Source organism: Neovison vison, chromosome 5 (genome assembly GCF_020171115.1).
Source record: "Neovison vison isolate M4711 chromosome 5, ASM_NN_V1, whole genome shotgun sequence".
Lineage (NCBI taxonomy): Eukaryota > Metazoa > Chordata > Mammalia > Carnivora > Mustelidae > Neogale > Neogale vison.
The window spans coordinates 68,280,659-68,299,204 of NC_058095.1; the positions used below are offsets into that span (position 1 = coordinate 68,280,659).

An 18,546-nucleotide genomic window follows, 5' to 3' on the forward strand; every position below is an offset into this window, starting at 1 on the left:
AAAAAAGCTGGAAGTATCACTTCCTTATGTCAAACTATACTACAAAGCTATAGTTATCAAAAAAGTACCATACTGGCATAAACACATAGACTAATGGAACAGAAAAGAAAGTCCTAAAATAATCTCTCATATACGTGGTCAATTAACATTTGACAAGGGGTGCCAAGAATACTCAATGGGGAAATGACAATCTCTTCTTATAAGTGGGGTAAAAACTGGATAACCATGTGCAGAACCAAACTGTACAACATGCACAAAGATTAACATAAAATAGATTAAAGACATAAAATGTGAAACCATGTCCCTCTTAGGAGAAAATGGCGGGTCATCTGGGTGGCTCAGCTGATTAAGTGTTTGACTCTTGATTTTGGCTTGAGTCACCATATGAGGATCATGGGATGAAATCCTGCACCAGGCTCCATGCATCCATGCACAGTGTGGTGTCTTTTTGGGATTCTCTCTCTCCTCTTCCTATGCCCCTCCCCCTGATCACACACACACACACACACACACACACACTCTCTCTCTCTCTCTCTCTCTCATCTCTCTAAATAAATAAACATAATCTTTTTAAAAAAGGAGGATGAGAAGGAGGAGGAAGTAGCAGGACAAGAAGGAGGAGGAGAGGAAGGAGGTAAGTTTTTGTCAACAAGTACACAAATTACACAAAAAGGTAATCAACATCATTAATCATCATGGAAATGCAAAACAAAACCACAATGCAATATCACCTCCTGTTAGAATGACAATCATTAAAAAAATAGTATTATAAATGTTGGTGAAAATGTGAAGAAAAACCTGTATGTTTTTGGTAGGAAGATAAACAGGTACAGCCACGATGAAAAACAGTAGGTCCTCAAGAAAATAAAGTAGAACTACCTTATGATCCACAATCCCACTTCCAGATGTATACCCCATGAAAATGAAAACAGGATCTTGAATAGTTACTTACACTCCCACATTCACAATAGCCAAGATATGTATGAAAGTACGTGCCCATCAATGGATGAATGGAGAATATAGAAATATGGGTAATAATTTATCAATATATGTGATGATATATGTTGTATAAGTGATAATATATATCATAGTATTATCAATATTAATATATCAGCATTATTAGCCATGAAAAAAATGTCAGTTGCCATTTGCAACAACATGGAAGGACCTAGAGGATATTATGCTAAGTGAAATAAGTCAGACAGAGAAAAACAATTATTATATGATACACCTTATATGTGGAATTTACAAAAAGCTGAACTCATAGAAACAGAGAGTGGAATGTGGTTACCAGAGGCTAGATATTAAAGAAACTGGGAGGTGTCTGTGGAAGTGTATAAACTTCCAGTTGTAAGACAAATAAGTTCTGTGGACCTAATGTACAACATGGTGATTATATTTAATAATAATGTGTTATATTCTTTTTTATAATTTAAAATATATAATATTGCACAAACAACCAAAAGGTTAATTAAACTAAAGAAATAATTACAAAGAGTAAAACCCCATCCCATCAAAAAAAAAAAACAACAAGATTCAACATTCTTTCCATCCCACCCCCTCACTGAAGGTCTGAAGTGGAAGTGATCACCACTCTCTTAACACACCCGACCACAATCCCTTTAAATCACTGGTAAATACCCCAGTCTGTGCAAGAATCACCGAGCAGCATCATGAATAACCAGGGTCTCCAGGAATTCCTGCAGCCCCTCATTCCCCCAAGAGAGGAACAGCTTTACCAGAGTGGAGGGTGAGAGCCACAAATACTGGGTCAGTCTTCAGGAAGAAGAGCTTTTGCAGAAGCCTGATGAGAGTCTCAAGAAGTTCACCCCCAGCATATCCCTTCAAGAAGCAGAAGGGCTGAGGGGGAGAAGCTGGGCTTACCAGAGTCGGAAGTACTCGGCTTCGACCACTACTCTCTACTGCTGGTAGCTGACTTGTGTCCTAAACTACAGGGGGTGGAGGTGGGTAGCTGGTTGGACAAGGTATCCCACCAGGTAATGCACAGAAGGGCCTGAAGTGACCCCCTCCCTTTTGAGGGAGGGAAAGAAATGCAAGAGCAGACTCTTGCTGGTGGCACAGCTGGGCTAAGGACTTGGGTGCATCCCACAAGAAGCAGCCCTGGGAGAGGCATGGGGACATACCAGCCTGGGCCAGACAAGAGAAAGGAGGTGGGAACTCAGGGTTTGGTCTCTAGATTTGGAACCATGAGGAACTTTTCTGGGAATGGAAAATTCCTGGGAGGGGGAGATTCCCTAAGAGAAGCAAGTTTCCCAGAGAGGAATGCCTCTTACTCACTGGGCTAGAAACCAGAATGGGCTGGCCATCCCAGTCTAGCCAAGGACAGTGGCATGGCCTTTCTTGCCTGCTTGTGGGTGGACAGAGTGTTATCTCCACTTCCTCCAGGAGACTGGTGCTTAGCTTCCAACTACACAGGTAGAAGGGCTAGAATTATCCCTTGGGACTTCCCAGCAAGAGTCCCTAAGAACAGTGGGTGTTCAGCAGAGAAATGTAGGTGCTTCTGGTGAGGGGGTAAGTCTCCTCCCCCTTGAGTCATCCTATGGTTGGCAAAAGTCAGAGTTCCTGGTTTGGATTTAGTGAGCCCCTTCCCAGATATGAGCAGAGGCCCAAAGGACCAGCAAGGAGCCACACAGAATCTGTGCCCAGAGTTCTGGTTGACAGAGATCATTGGGGAGACATTCTCAGTCAGTATCTTCCAGGACTGGGATGAGATGAGAAAGGGAGTGGGAGGTTCTGTGGGTGGGGGAGGGGGAGGTTCATGCTCAGCTCCCCTCATTCCCAGTCCTCCCACTCTACATCTTTCACCTCCCCAGAAGCATCCACTTTGGAGAGTGCCATCTGCACTTCTTCGGTCATGTACAAGTCAAAGTCCTTTTCCCAGTGCTCGCTGATGTCTGTGCTTGAGCCTTTCTTTCCATTGTTAGAGGGTGTATACTTCCCACTGTCAGAGTTCAGCTCAAACACCCATAAGTCTGTGAGCACCTCCTCCCTCAGAGTCTCTTCTCTGGCTGGAGGCCTGGGCTCCAGGCCACTGAGGTGGCTAGCAGGGATGTGGGGCTTCAACGGAGCTGGGGGCAGGGGCCCAGTCTCACCCACATCCACAGTCCGACCCTTGTCCTCCAAAGATGCCTCTAGAAGCTTTTGGGACAGGTTCTTGGGCAACCCTGTTGCCTCGGCTACAATGGCAGGTTTGGCGATCTGCGTTACCAGGGAGACACTCTCGCTGCTCTCTGACGGGGTTACCTCTATAGGAGGTTCAGCTGGAGTCACAGGATTCTCTTCACAGGGGCTCAGGGGGCCAGGTCCTCCTTCACGGGATAGTGGAAATTTTGGCCCCAGGAATCTGCCTCTTTTGGAGATGTGACTGAAATGCTCACAAGCTCCTCTTCTTCCTCCTCCCAGCCAGGCTCTTCATACACGTTCTGTTCTGCCCGTTGCTTCAGGGCATCCCTCCGGGCCTGCTCCTGCTCTAGTTGATGGACTTTATAGAAATACCAAGGCCAGAATTCTGAATGGGAAACAGCTTCTGGTACAAGGAGCTCTGAGATCTCCCCCTTCTTCTCCTCCAGGCAGAACTGGGAAAGCCAGGCATCAAACAATCCAGGGGCCCATCTGGTTCATTGCAGTAGGCTGCTGGGTCTGACTGCAGGCTATAGAGGTGAGTTTTCATGCCATCATAGGGCTCAGCTGTGCCAGAGGCGTGCCCATCAGGGTGATGACATCGCAGTCTATGGTTTTGTCTGGTGAGGGAGCAAAGGTGTCCCAAGATCACCCCTAGGAAGTCAGACAAACCCTTCTTCATTTTTCCTGTTGCCCCCAAGGAGCCTTCAGTAGCTAGCTTCTGCTTAACCGCACTGGCTATTTCCTCAATGGTGCAGGCTGTGTCATGCTGCTCTACCTGGTGAACTCTGTCAGGTCTCTTCATGAACTACCAAGCTTCAGAGGACTGCTTGTTGACTGCTTGATAGCTCTGTTGCAGCCAGCTCCGCCACCAGCCCATGTCTTCCCCTTTGGCCATCTTGCCTGCATGCATGACATCACCCAACGTCTTATATTCTTGAAAGTTGAGAAGAGTAGAGCTTCAATGTTCTAACCATAAAAAGGAAAGAAAAAAAAAAAAAGAAACACTAATCATGTGATTTCAAGGAGGTTTGTGGTGGTAATCACTTTGTAGTACTTTGTGTATCAAATCAACACCTTATACTTACACAATGCTATGTATTAATTATATTTTAATAAAACTGGGGAAAAACTAATTTCCATATAAATTTCTGAATCAGCTCATGACTCTCCAAAAAAAATCCTGTTGGAATTTGATTAAAATTTCTTTGAGTCTATAGACAAATTGTGAATAAAACTGACATCTAAATAATATTGAATCTTCCAATTCACCTTTGAAGCTGGTCCTCATTTTTCTTCTGTTTGGAGATTGTTTTATCGCTGATGCATCTCTTTTTGTGTTATATTTATGTTCAGATTTACTATTTCATCCTGTGTCAGTTTAGGTAATTTGTGTGTTTCTAGAAAATTATTCATTTCATCTAGGTTATCTAAATTGTTCATAGTATTCTTCTATATGCCTTTATTTCTCTAAGGTCTATAGTAATGTCATAACTTTCATTTTGATTTTAGCAATTTAAGCCTTCTCTTTTTTCTTGGTCAGTGTAGATATGAGTTTGTGAATTTTGTTGATGTTTTCAAAGACGTAACCTTTGTTTTTGTTGATTCTCTCTATTGAGATAAAATTGAGGAACACTTAATGAGACCGAGAACAAAGAGAGAAGACTCAAATAAATAAAATCCGGAATCAGAAGAAAGAATAAAACCATAAAATAAATAAAATAAGAACTGGTGCTACATAAACTATTCGTCTTTACACCAGTAGTGTAGTGCTTTGTATACCATCGTTTTGTAATACATTTTGAAATTACAGTTGTGATCCCTTCAGGTTTGTTTTTCTCAGGATTGATTTGGCCTTTTGTGGTTCCATATAAATAATAGATTTTTTTTCCCCAATTTCTGTTAAAAAAAAAAGGCAACTGGAGTGTCAATAGGCATTGTGTTAAACATGTAGATTCACTTTGGGTATTGCAAGAATATTAAGCCTTTTAATCCATGAATACAAAACATCTTTCCATTTGTTTAGGTCTTATTTAATTTCTTTCATCAATGTTTTGCAATTTTTAGCATAGATATCTTTTGCCTCCCTAGTTAAGTTTACTCATAAATACTTTATCCTTTTTAATGCTATTGTATATAGGGCTTGTTTTCCTATTTCTTTTTCAGATATTTCATCACCAGTGTATAGAAACACAACTGATTTTTACATGTTGATTTTGAATCCCAGAACTTGTTGCTGTAAATTTTTATGAGATTCTAGAGTGCCAAAAAGCTAACCTTGTAATTTTTTGCCAATCTAATGATTGTTTCAGTGATGAAATCCTGCTTGGCATCCTGTTCCACCATTTCCATGACATAATCCTTCCCAAATCATACATTTAAGTGTCATACTTTCCTTTATATCCAATTCAAAATATTTTCTAATTTTCTATATAATTTCTTATGTTACTCATTGTTTATTTAAAATTTATTCATGGTTTACATTCCAAGAACTTTTCCATATATTTTCCTATTACCAATTCCTAGCTTCTGTTTCAGTCAAAGAAAATACTTTGAACCATTTTTTTAAAAAGATTCGTTTGTTTTAGAAAAAGAGAACACTTGAGTGGGGGAGGTGGGAAGGGAAGGGGAAAGAGAGAGTCCTAGTTGACTCTGCACTGAGCACAAAGCTTGACTCAGGGCTCAATTGCAAGACACTGAGATCACGACCTGGGCCAAAACCAAGAGTTGGGCACTTAATTGATGGTGCCACCAAGGTGGCCCTATGCTCTCTTTAAAAAATGTCTTGAGACTTGTTTTATGGACTTCAGTGTGGTTTATCTCAATGAGTATTTCCTGCGTCATTGGGTATTCTGCAGTTGTTGGGCATTGTGTTTGAGTGCCGAACAGGTCAAGTAGGTTGAATGGATTTTTAGGTCTCTTTACTACCCATTTTTGTATCTGCTTATTCTATTAATTATTGACAGATGAGTTTTGAATTCTCCCAATTGAATTTATCAATTTCTTCTTTTCAAGATGTTTTTGCTTCATGTATTTTGAAGCTTTCTAATCAGATACAGACAACTTTATGATTGCCATGTCTTTATAAATCGATCCTTTTGTTACTATGAATTGTATTCTTTCTCTGTTATATTTATTATCTTTATATTGTCTATTGTCAAAACATATTAAATTCAACCTTTTATGATTAGTATGTGTATGAAATAGCCCTTTTCATAATTTTTCTTTTAACAAAGTCTACATTATCATCTGCATTCTTATGTTAAAAGTTTATTTTTCACTGACATAATTAGGTGTTTTATTTAAATAGAATATTAATAGTTAATTGTTAAGGTAATTGTTGAAATGTTTAAGTTTAAGTCTACTACCTTGTTAGTTCTATTTTCTTTTTCCCATATCTGTTCCTTCTTCCTTTTCTAACTGCCTTCCTTTAGATTAGCTGAGTAATTTGTAGGATGTTATCTTACTTTTATTATTGGATGTCACATGGGCAGTGAGATATTAGTAGATAATTCTGATTCTTTCCAAAATAGTTTTTCAACTTGTTTAGGGAATCTGTTCACTTACCTTTATTTTAGTGATAATTTAGTGCCACTACTAATTCGTGATCCTTACTGGGTCTCTATTGAATATCCAGACTTATCAAAAAGAACCCTTCACTCTGGCTGGTTGTAACTCAAATGACTCTAGCCTTGTATGAGTCTTGGGAACCATCTGGTTCAGTTCCATTTACTTTTTGTTAGAACCTGGGGCATTTTCTTATACACACACTGCTTAATATTTAGGAAGGAATCAAGAGGACTCCAGTGTCTATTTCTAAGAGCTTGTTTTTTACATGACTTCCTTCTTTCTGGAACCCATGACTTTTTCATCACTCCAGTCTTTCTGCATTCCAATCTCTCTTTCTTCATACCAGTGAGACTCCCCTCTTTTCCTTGGAATCTCCTCCATACCCCCACCATACAGAACATCCCAGATGAAAAGCTGAGTTAATCCTGGGGCTCAGTTTGTTTGTTTGCTTGTTTTCCTTTTCACAGGGTTCACAAATGTGTGTTCCTTTTCAACATTTTAAACATTTTTTTTCCAATTCCCCATGTTCTTATGGTTGGTTTCCTTTCCTCTAACAAGGTTTGTATTAGTTTTCTAGGGCTGCTAAAACAAGATACCACAAACCTAGTGTCTTAAACAACAGAAATTAACAGTCTCCGTTCTATAGGCTACAATGTTGGTAGGCCATGCTTCTTTAGAAGGTATTAAGGAAGGATCTGTTCCAGGTCTCTCTCCCAGCTTGAAGTATTTCCCTGGCTTTGGGATTCTTCACATGGCATTCTCCCTCAGTGCATATCTGTGTATCCAAAGCTTCCCTTCTTATAAGGACACAAGTCATATTGAATTAGGGGCCCACTCTACTCAAATATGACCTTATCCTAGCTAGTTACATCTACATATTTGTAGATATTTGACCGTATTTCCAAATAAGGTCATGCTCCCAGGTGCTGGGGTTTAGGACTGGGATGGTTTTTATGTATTATAAAACATATATATTTTTGCTAATAAAATATTTTTGTTTAGAATCTCAGTCTTCCTTCCTTTCAATACAAGGTTATCTGCATGCTTTTGGTACCTACTGAACAATTCTACCACCTCAACTTCATAAATCTCCATGAAAGTTATTCTTACCTAAAGTCATATGCCATCTTTTTAAAAACAGTTCACCTCTTTTTGGAATTTACAGTTTTTTTTTTTATTTTTTGGTATTTAATATCTGTTTATGTGCTGATTAGGGTTACTTTCATCTCACTCCTTCCTTCTGAACTTGTTTCTTTTTGTTTAATGAAATTCTCTAGTGTTTTTTTTTTTAAAGATTTTATTTATTTATTTGACAGAGAGAGATCACAAGTAGGCAGAGAGGCAGGCAGAGAGAGAGGAGGAAGCAGGCTCCCTGCTGAGCAGAGAGCCCGATGCGGGACTCGATCCCAGGACCCTGAGATCATGACCTGAGCCGAAGGCAGCGGCTTAACCCACTGAGCCACCCAGGCGCCCCTCTCTAGTGTTTTAAAATAAGGAGCTATAAAAGCTAAATGGTTATTCTTTGTAAGTCTACATTCTTTTTTCTCATTTTGTATGTACTTTAAGTGACCAGAGATTTGGAGGCTGACAGCATGTATCACCATTTTAAAGATATAAAGGAAAAAAATATTTTTAAAAAGGGATATAAAAAGTGATGAAGCATAAAATAATGCAAGACAATGAACAAAAATTTAGTGTTCAAAAAGTTCATGAAATGTAAATGGGTTACATACTCTAATTAAAAGATTAAATTTGTTAGATTGCATAAATACACACATACACACATAATGATGTAATGCTTATAAGAGAAACATAATAAGCTCACCAAGGCAGAAATAAAATTTTGTAATATTGAACACCTAAAATTGAACAACTAATCTACAAACCTAGAAGTGGATGTCCAAGCCAGTGTACTAAGTTATGGAGGAAAAATTAAAGTTATAACAACTGGATAAAATGAATAAAATTTGTATTGAAAGATAATCTGAAAGAATGTACAAAGTATTAGAATTAGTAAGTGAATTAATCAAGGTCATAGGATATAAGTTAAAAATTAAGAAAAATTCATTGGAATTCTGTTAAATATGAGCTGGGTTTGAAAATAATGTTTATGAGAGCATCAAAACTAGGAATGAATCTATCAAAAGACTTTATACAGTCTCTAGATGGAAAGTCTCCACACAGAAAAACCATAAAATATTACTAAGGGGAATTTATGACCTAAATAAATGGGATGTCAAATATGTTAATATGTTAAATACGTTACTATAACATGTTCATAGATTTGATAATCAGTATTATAAAGTTTCAATCTTCCCCAACATGATTTAAAGATTCAATGCAATCCCAGTTCAATTTCTAGCAAGTACACTTTTCTACTATTTCTATTCTATTATTATACATAATTTTTACTATGTACATTTATAAGCCAATTCTTATATTTACATGGAAATGAAAAGGACTAGTAATTACCTAGGAAATTTGAAGAATAATGTGAGAGCAAGAGTGAGGGAGAAAGAGAGTGGGAGGAGAATCTAATGGGATTGGATTTATTACAAAAAGACTATTGACGGAGAGGAGAAGGGAGTTGAAAGAAATTGGAAGGGGAGGTGAACCATGAGAGACTATGGACACTGAAAAACAATCGGAGGTTTTTTAAAGGGCGGAGGGTGGGAGGTTGGGGGAGTCAGGTGGTGGGTATTAAGGAGGGCACGTATTGCATGGAGCACTGGGTGTGGTGCAAAAACAATGAATTCCATTAGGCTGAAAAGAAATAAAAACAACAACAACAACAACATACATATTGCTTTATGAATATATAAAATTTATTTTTATAATATAAATATACATTTCTTCATGTTTACTTTATATATATATATATTTTTGCTCCTTTTTAAATTTGGTTCTCTAATTCCTCTGACTTCTCTGAAGTTAACTTCCTTGACTCCTTTCATTCACAACCTACATGAACATCTTACAATTGAATTTCTATATATTTTGATGCATTTTAAGCTATTTGTGTTACTTTCCCATTGTATTAAAATGTCCATGCATTTCACAAATAAAACCTGCTTCTTATTAAAAAAAAAGAAAAAAAAAAGACTATTGAAATGACCAGAGAAAACAAGCAAACAAAAAAGGGCACTTTGACAAAGCAGTGCTAAACTAGTTGAATATCTACATGGAACAAAATAGCATAAAAGTCAATTCCAGATTGATGTAGACTAAATACAAAAGATGACATCACAAATTTTCTAGAAGGAAAGATAGGAAAATATTTTTATGATCTGGGGGAGGTGGCAAAGATTAGTGGAACAAGAGACCAAAAACATTAAGCTTAAGAAAGATTGGCAAGTTGTAGGGGCAGCTGGGTGGCTCACTGGGTTAAAGCCTCTGCTTTTGGCTCAGGTTATGATCCCAGGGTCCTGGGATCGAGCCCCACTTCAGGCTCTCTGCTCAGCAGGGAGCCTGCTGCCCTCCTCTCTCTCTCTCTCTGCCTGCCTCTCTGTCTACTTGTGATCTCTCTCTGTCAAATAAATAAATAAAATCTTTAAAAAGAAAAAAGAAAGATTGGGCAAGTTGTACTCTACTCATTAAAAGGTAAAACAAAACAAAACAAAACAAAACAAAACTTCCCCACCAAATGTCAAGACAAAAACTATGAAAGGCTATATTGATATACCAACTAAGAAAGTGTATACAAAAAGATATAGGAACTATGAATCAATAAAGAAATGTAGGTAACTTAAAAACAATGAAAATACTTCAACAGAACTATCCCAAAGAGAAAAAAAAATCAGCCAATAAACACATGAAAAGATTCATAACATCCTCAGTGATCATGAAAGAGCAAATTAAAACACAACATGTTATTAAAACACACATAATCTTAGAGGAGAACATAGGCAGTAATCTCTTCGATATCAGCCACAGCAACTTCTTTCAAGATACGTCTCCAAAGGCAAAGGAAACAAAAGCGAAAATAAACTTCTGGGACTTCATCAAAATCAAAAGTTTCTGCACAGCAAAGGAAACAGTCAAAAAAACAAAGAGGCAACCCACGGAATGGGAGAAGATATTTGCAAATGACAGTACAGACAAAAGGTTGATATCCAGGATCTATAATGAACTCCTCAAACTCAACCCACACGAAACAGACAAACACATCAGAAAATGGGCAGAAGATATGAACAGACACTTCTCCAATCAAGAAATACAAATGGCTATCAGACACATGAAAAAATGCTCATCATCATTAGCCCTCAGGGAGATTCAAATTAAAACCACATTGAGATATCACCTTACACCAGTTAGAATGGCCAAAATTAACAAAACAGGAAACAACATGTGTTGGAGAGGATGTGGAGAAAGGGGAACCCTCTTACACTGTTGGTGGGAATGCAAGTTGGTGCAGCCTCTTTGGAGAACAGTGTGGAGATTCCTCAAGAAATTAAAAATAGAGCTTCCCTACGACCCTGCAATTGCACTCCTGGGTATTTACCCCAAAGATACAGATGTCGTGAAAAGAAGGGCCATCTGTACCCCAATGTTTATAGCAGCAATGGCCACAGTCGCCAAACTATGGAAAGAACCAAGATGCCCTTCAACGGATGAGTGGATAAGGAAGATGTGGTCCATATACACTATGGAGTATTATGCCTCCATCAGAAAGGACGAATATCCAACTTTTGTAGCAACATGGACGGGACTGGAAGAGATTATGCTGAGTGAAATCAGTCAAGCAGAGAGAGTCAATTATCATATGGTTTCACTCATTTGTGGAGCATAACCAATAGCATGGAGGACAAGGGGCGTTAGAGAGTAGTAGGGAATTTGGGTAAATTGGAAGGGGAGGTGAACCATGAGAGACTATGGACTCTGAAAAACAATCTGAGGGGTTTGAAGTGGCGGGGGGGTGGGAGGTTGGGGTACCAGGTGGTGGGTATTATAGAGGGCACAGCTTGCATGGAGCACTGGGTGTGGTGAAAAAATAATGAATACTGTTTTTCTGAAAATAAATAAATTGGGGAAAAAAAAACACACATAAGATAGACCAAAAAAAGTGTTGATTAATAAAATTTATTTAGGGGCACCTGAGTGGCTCAGTGGGTTAAGCCGCTGCCTTCGGCTCAGGTCATGATCTCGGGTCCTGGGATCGAGTCCCGCATTGGGCACTCTGCTAAGCAGGGAGCCTGCTTCCCTCTCTCTCTCTCTCTGCCTGCCTCTCCATCTACTTGTGATCTCTCTCTGTCAAATAAATAAATAAAATTTAAAAAAAAATTTATTTAATAGGTAATGTAGTGGGGTACCTGGGGGGTTCCATTGTTAATTTTAAGCGTCTGCTTTCTGCTGGGGTCCTGATCCCAGGATCTTGGGGTCACGCCCTGCATGGGTCTCCCTGCTCAGTAGGAAGCCTGCTTTTCCCTCTCCCACTTCCCCTGCTTGTGCAACCTCTCTCACTTTCTCTCTCTTTCTGTCAAATAAATAAATAAATTCTTTAAAATAAACAAGTAAAAATAAAATGGAAACACATGTGGTACTAATGAACAACAATAAGATTAAGATTTTATTCATTTATTTGACAGAGATCAGAAGTAGGCAGAGAGGTGGGGGAGGAAACAGGCTCCAGGCTGAGCAGAAAGCCCATTATGGAGCTCGATCTCAGTACCCTGGGATCATGACCTTAGCAGAAGGCAGAGGCTTAACCTACTGAGCCACCCAGGCACCCAGTTTTTTTGTTAAGCCAGAGTCATGGCAGCATTTTAAAAAATATTTTTATTTATTTATTTATTTGACAGGAAGGGACAGCAAGAGAGGGAACACAAGTAGGGGAAGTGGGAGTAGGGGAAGGAGGCTTCTTGGTGAGCAGATAGCACCTAAGATGCAGGCTTGATCCCAGGACCCTGGAATCAAGACCCGAGCCAAAGGCAGATAGTTAACTACTGAACCACCAGGAGACTCAAGGCAGCCATTTTAATTATGTACTTAAGAAAATGGTTGTGTCTATAACTGATAGATTTTCTTCTCAATTGTAGGTAAAAATGAACAAAAAAAGGACACCATTTTTCTTGGTGACTACTCCAGTCTCCACCTCATCCAAAGCATGTTTAAAAAACAACTTTGGCAGAAACCCATGTTCACACTTGTTAAATGAAATATCATCTATGAGACCTCAAATGTGAAAATATCTACATGACTTAAAAGAGTTAACAACTGGTTTTTAAGAAATGCCACCTCAGAGGCTTAAAAAAGGGTTATTTCAATCTGGTTTTCTTTGTTGCTACTGTTTTGTTTGTTTAGTATAATATCTATTCCTTTAATCTTATAGATCCTTCTTGAGTTCATGGTTCATTCCTGGTTTAATTTGCAGAATTTGGGGTCCTTTAAAATAATGTGTCCCGGGGTCTTTTAAAATAATATGATCACAGCAAAAAGTAAAGTACCATCTTTAGCTTTGGTCACTGGCAACTTTAGAGGATACTGATATACTTTTTAATATCATGCATAATGGAGAGAGACTAAATTTTGGGGATTACTAGGTAATGGGGTTGTGAACAGAGTTGTTCACTGAGTGACTGCTATCTATACTAACATATAATCACTTTTTGGGAAACCTATTATATATTAGATGCTGTGATAAGTGTGTTCCTTCTTTTATTAGTACATTTGCTTTTTACAAGATCCTAAAATTAGTTTCCTCATTTTAGAAGTGATGAGGTCACAGCTCATAAGATGAGGAGCTAAAGGGCCCTAAAAATGGCCTTGTAATTAATTATATATAAATTAGAGCATAAAGTATCCAAACAGCTAGAAATCATAAGATCAAGTAAAATTTGTCTCTCAGTTTATTGTGTTTCCCCACAACTGGGTTTTCTTACAATGCCAATGTCAGACTATTGACCATGAAAACTACCTCCCCCAGTTTTATCATTTTGATAATTCTTCTGGAAAAACATAAACTGCATAAAGGATGTGCAACTCTGTTAATACATGAGTGAAAGTAGAATTGGAATACATGAATCCTGGTTCTCAGGGGATTGTCTCGTCATTTGACTGCATGCATTCATGATCCAATTTTAGAAACTTTGCCAATTCAAATTGAAACATTCCAGTTTGCTAATCACCCTCCAGGAATGACTGCCCAAGAGATGGGAGAACATATGTTGGTAATTGTTTCAGCCTTATCTTTCTCCAACTGCATTTTATTATAAACAAAATAATTTATGTGTGATGATTACAATGATTCCAACTACTGTTTTCATAACAGCTTTTCTTTCACTAAATGTGAGGAATTTAATCACTTACTGTATCAATTATGGAATGGAAAAAAATATAATTGCTTCAATAAATGATGCTTGGAAAATTGGAAAACTATGTACAGAAGAATGAAACTCAACCATTCTCTTACACCATACACAAAGATAAACTCAAAATGGATGAAAGACCTCAATGCGAGACAGGAATCCATCAAAATCCTAGAGGAGAACATAGGCAGTAACCTCATTGACATCAGTCACAGCAACTTCTTTCAAGACACATCTCCAAAGGCAAGGGAAACAAAAGTGAAAATAAACTTTGGGGACTTCATCAAGATGAAAGGCTTCCACACAGCAAAGGAAACAGTCAGCAAAACAAAGAGGCAACCCACGGAATGGGAGAAGATATTTGCAAATGACATTACAGACAAAGGGCTGATTTCCAAGATCAATAAAGAATTTCTCAAACTAAACACACAAAATACAGATATGTCAAAAATGGGAAGAAGAAATGAACAGACACTTGCCTAATGAACACATGCAAATGGCTAACAGACACATGAAAAAATATTGATCATCATTGGCCATCAGAGAAATCCAAATCAAAACCACATTGAGATACCACTTTACATCAGTTAGAATGGCAAAAACTGACAAGGCAAGAAACAACAAATGTTGGAGAGGATATGGAGAAAAAAGAACCCTTTTACACTGTTGGTGAGAATGCAAGTTGGTGCAGCCACTTTGGAAAACAGTGTAGAGATTCCTCAAAAAATTAAAGATAGAGCTACCCTGTGACCCTGGAATTGCACTGCTGCGTATTTACCCTGAAGATACAGACGTAGTGAAAAGAAGGGCCACATGCACCCCAATGTTTATAGCAGCAAAGTAGCCAAACTGTGGAAAGATCTTAGATGCCCTTCAACAGATGAATATAAGGAAGATGTGGTCCATATATATAATGGACTATTTCTCATCCATCAGAAAAGATGAATACCCAACTTTTGCATCAACATGGATGGGGCTGGAGGAGATTATGTTGAGAGAAATAAGCCAAGCAGAGAAAGCCAAGGATCACGTGGTTTCACTTACTTATGGAAAATAAGGAATAATATGGAGGACATTAGGAGAAGGAAAGGAAAAGTGAATTAGGGGAAATCAGAGGGGGAGATGAACCATGAGAGACTGTGGACTCCAACAAACAAACTGAGGGTTTTGGAGGGGGCAGAGAAGGGATGGGTGAATCTGGTGGTGTATTAAGGAAGGCACGTATTACAAGGAGAACTGGGTGTTATATATAAACAATGAATCTTGGAACACTACATCAAAACCTAATGATGTATTATATGGTTACTAACATAACACAATAAAAATTTAAAAAAATAAAATAAAATCTTACATTCATTGAGGAGTTCACCTGAGCAGTAGTTTCATCGTGTGTTGGAAATTGATATATCTGGATGCCATTGCTAACCAATTCACTCATTATTTTACACTTGAATTTCTGTAAATCATTTGTAAAAATTGTATCTGCTTTGGCAATCAATGGTACAATGTTCACCTGTAAATAAAGAGCCAAACAAAATCTCAAAAAAAAAAATTACATGTCACTGGCACAGACCTAATCTCACTTTGTAATCTCACTTGTCATACAGTTAGCAGGTTTGAGGTACTCTGAGTCTATAGACTGTGCAATCAAATAAACTAACTTGCATTTTAAAATGCAGTTTATGTTTATTTTAATTTTCTTCATGTTAATAATATTGTACTTCCTTATGGCTGATGTACCACAAGCAGTATAGAAATTACTGGTTTTTATGAATATTTAATGAAGAATATCTCTTTTTGGATGATATCATCTCTTTTAAATACAATAAAGGACTAAATTTGTAGAAAGCTTTTTTTTGGAAATTTGTAGAAGTTTTAATTAGATGTTTTATACTGATTATAAGCATCTTAATGTTTGAAGGAAACCTAAGAGAGTCCTATTCCCTTTTGGATACAAAACATGACATTTTCCCCTCATTTTTTAATAGAATTGCCAAGTGTATAAAAGGTCAAATGAGTTGTCTAAAGTATACAAGAAGTGTTAGTCACAGAAAGGAAATAAGCATGCAGTTTTTCTGTTTTCTTGTATATTTATTTGTTATTTTTTAAAAATCTGATATAGTGTCCTAGTAATCCACAACTAGTTTAATTATTTAAGATTAAATGGTAAGGAGGGGGCAACTTGAATTATTTCCACATAATTCTTACTTGGGAGTATATAGTACATATTACCTAAATAATTTTGAAGATGAATTGCTGAACACTGGGTGATAAATATGAAAGAATATCAAGTTTTCAGATACTGAACATTTGAAGGCATCATTTTTCTGTGCCACATAAAACCAGTGGCTCCCCACATATATCAAAATGTCATTCTAGGAACATAAATGATCTTTATTTTAAGATTTTATTTATTTATTTGACAGACACAGATCACAAGTAGGCAGAGAGGCAGGCAGAGAGAGAGAGAGGAAGGGGAGCAGGCTCCCTGTTGAGCAGAGAACCGGATGCAGGGCTCAATCCTAGGACCCTGAGATCATGACCTGAGCTGAAGGCAGGGGCTTTATCCCACTGAGCCACCCAGGTGCCCTGGAACAGAAACGATTTTAACCATAACTTATACTTCCATGTGTCTCTAAAACACATATAATTTTATGTGTTTTTTAAAAACATATAAAGTTTTTGTAGAATACTCATTAATAAAGTCTATTTGAAATTCACTATGCCAGACATTTTCACAGACATTTGGTCCCTACAACACCCTTTTCGTTATGTAAAACACCTATTACTACTTTTCCATGTCATTATTTTGTTTCACATTTTCAATTTTAATGATTTAAAAAAAGCTTAGGGTAATATAGTTTTGAAGTGATAGATTTAGAATATCTCCCAGGTCTTAATTCAAGCTATGGTTGTAATTCACCATATTCTTATACTAATACTCTTGTTATGCAATGTTCAGTTTGCAAGTCAGCTGTCTGACTAATTTTGCTGCCTGTCGCTGTAATAGAGGGGAATTAACTTGCTGTCAAAAGCAGTGAAACTGGAACTTCCTATCAGTGAGTTCAAAACTATTGTTATTCTATATAATGAGTGACTTGACTTCAGGCGACGTGATTTCCATGGATAATTGGGAAACTCTGGCTTTAAATTTAAATTTAAAAAAAGAAATAGAGAGAATAAATTAAAAAAAATAACATAAACATTGATACAAGAAACAGTATTATTAAATAAAGAATTGATTAACTACTATTTTGAATTCATAATCTTGGTAAAGAAACTGATGGTTTTAAATGATACTTGAATGCCTGTACAGAGTTCTGATGTATTCATGGTGACTGAAATAGCATAGGTATTTGATATAATTTTAGAGGGCCATTATTTTTCAAGGGTGTAGTTTTCCTATATTCTATAAAGGTAAAAACACCAATTTTGCTTTCAAGTAAGAATTTTGAAATTTCATTCGTATGTAGTACCACTGTCCAATACCCAGTAGTTCCTCTAACTCTTTTTAACCTTTACTTTAGTTGTTTTTTTTTAAGAGATCATGTGGAGGCTAGAACAGTATTTGTCTAAAAAAATAAATCATTACCATTTATATACTAGCTCACATTTTCTTTTTACTGCAATATCAATAAAGTATTGGTATTCTGTACTTTCAGGAAACTTTTATTCTAAATTAAATGTTTTATTCTAAATTAAAAGAAAGGAAAATTGTTACTGTAATCTCACTCAATTTCCTATAATCCACTCTTCCTCCAAATATAAATTGAATGTCTAGAAATGTAAATGTTCTTATTTGTACTTGCTTGTTTTCAAAAAGTAAAAAATGTATTGTGTGTCATTTTTTTGAAAGCCACTGAGTGCTCAAGATGAATGAGTATTCTGTTGTTTTAGGAGGGAATGTTCTGTATATATCTATGAGGTCCATCTGGTCCAATGTGTCATTCAATGCTCTTGTTTCTTTACTGACATTCTGCTTGGATGATTTGTCTATTACTGAGAGTGGCATGTTAAGGTCCTCTACTGGTATGTATTCATACCATTATGACTCTTTATCTTGACTAACAGTTGTCTTATGTAGTTGGCTGCTCCCATAATGGGGGCATAAATATTTACAATTGTTAGATCTTCTTGGTGGTTAGACCCTTTAGGAAGGACGTAGTGTCATTCTTTATCTCTGACTACAGTCTTGAGTTTAAAATCTAATTTATCTGATGTGAGAATCACTACCCCAGCTTTCTTTTGAGGCCCATTGGCATGAAAGATGCTTCTCCGTCCCTTCACTTTCAGTCTCAATGTATCATTAGGTTCCAAATGGGTCTCTTGTAGACAACATATGAATGGGTCCTATCATTTTGTCCAATCTGCAACCCTGTGCTGTTTAATGGGAGCATTTAGGCCATTCATGTTGAGAGTGGTTATTGAAAGATATGTTTTTATTGACATCACGTTGCCTGTGAAGTCCTTGTTTCTATAGATTGTCTCTGTAAATTTCTGTTCCATGTCACTCTTGGGTTCTTTGTTTCAT

General features: G+C 37.3%; 1 pseudogene; it reads right to left on the reverse strand.

Moving 5' to 3' along the window:
* Nucleotides 1–2,793: 2,793 nt before the first annotated feature.
* Nucleotides 2,794–4,039, reverse strand: LOC122906834 (annotated as a pseudogene).
* Nucleotides 4,040–18,546: the final 14,507 nt, after the last annotated feature.